Source organism: Nestor notabilis, unplaced genomic scaffold (assembly GCF_000696875.1).
Source record: "Nestor notabilis isolate BGI_N333 unplaced genomic scaffold, ASM69687v1 scaffold33994, whole genome shotgun sequence".
Classification (NCBI taxonomy): domain Eukaryota; kingdom Metazoa; phylum Chordata; class Aves; order Psittaciformes; family Psittacidae; genus Nestor; species Nestor notabilis.
The window spans coordinates 1,962-3,656 of NW_009924867.1; positions in this window are offsets into that span (position 1 = coordinate 1,962).

Genomic DNA, 1,695 nt, shown 5'->3' on the forward strand with positions numbered 1-1,695 from the left:
GTGCCACATATGCATCTATTTTTCAGAAAATTATATCTGCATTTCTCTTACAAGAGCACAACAGGAACCAAAGTAAAAGAGTGTAATGGATACAGCACATAGGATAAATCATATCTTTCAAATAATAATAATAAAATAATAATAATAAAAACAATTTTACACCATGTCCTATATCCTGCTAATATTTTCAGAATATGGCCTTGATTGTAAAATAAAAGCAAGCATTTACAATTTCTGGATAAAGACTGCTTACTCTTATGCAAGGAATGGATGTTTTGTCTTGACAAAATCTTTGTAGTAACTGGACAGAAACATCTCTGTTTCGATATCAGATTGAGTACAAAACACTGGGGAGACTACATTTTTTCTTATTGGTGGTTGGAAACTGAAGTTATATAAGCAGAAAAAATGTTGACCCTTAATGATACACCTATTTTTTTTTCTTTGATGCAAACAGCTAGAACACCTTTTTGATATTCTAAAACAAAAAAATTGTTAATCTTCAGATTAATAAATTAGGTCATTATAATAATAAATTAGGTTTTTTTTTTTTTCAGTTTTAAAGTTCAGCAACCTCTGACCAAGTATTTACAACAATACTTGAGAGTTCCTTTACAAAAAATACATTTTCTTTTCACATTAAGCATACTGGGTATCTGTGTCTCTTATGACAAGCATTTGTAAAAGAAAAAAGGCAATGCACAAATGGGTAATTAGTATAAAAGTGCCAAGACCTGTTTGGAAAGTTAACATTGTATTACACAGTCAGAGTTATAAATGAGGCAAGCTACAACAAACTTCCAGCTTAATGTGGACAATATTCCAGTAGTTGTTTCAAACAATTGTTTGAAAAAAACAAAAAAAAAAGAAAAAAAAAAAAAAGAAAATCCAGGAGCCGGTGGTGGTGGTGTTATTCTATGGAGCTGATTAGTGCTGCATGTATATTGTCATCAGTGTCTCTAGCCAATGCATTCATTAAAAAGCCTTTTTAAGGCCAAGCAGGAAAAGAAAAAGAAACACCCTGAAATGTAGCAAGTAGCAAGAGCAACGCTTACTGCTATAATCGTGCACGTACTGTACACACGCAAACACAAGAGTGCACACACACACACACACGCGCGCACACAAATACTTTCAAATCAAATCAAATCAAACTGTAGGTAGAATGAGATGCTCTTTTCTTGTCTTTCCTAAGCTCACAAGCGATTAAGCATTGATATGGAATGCCTGTTTATCTGTTTCTGCTCTGGGTAAAATCTCTCTCAGATAAAAATACATTCAACAAGAAAAAAAATAGAAAAAAATATATACTGTATACATAGTACTTTATATATACAGTATATATACGTATAGTGTATATACACATGCACGTATATATACATATGTATACCTACATGCATTTGTATATACATATATATACACAAACATACAAATACTTTTTGTTGTTTTTAGCATAATTATATTTACATAAATATTCCTATAATGCTAAAGTTTAAAGAAGCATGATCTCCTTTTTTTTTTTTCTGAGCTTCAAAAAGGTGCTTGAGTAATATACAATTAAAATTAAGCAGCTTCCTAGCATGGAAGTAGTTTCTAAATCTGCATACCAGTAAATAAGAACATCAACAGGAAAAAAAACAACCTTAAAACAGTCTCTTTTTTTTTTTACTCTCTTGTAAGCAAGAGCTTTGTCCA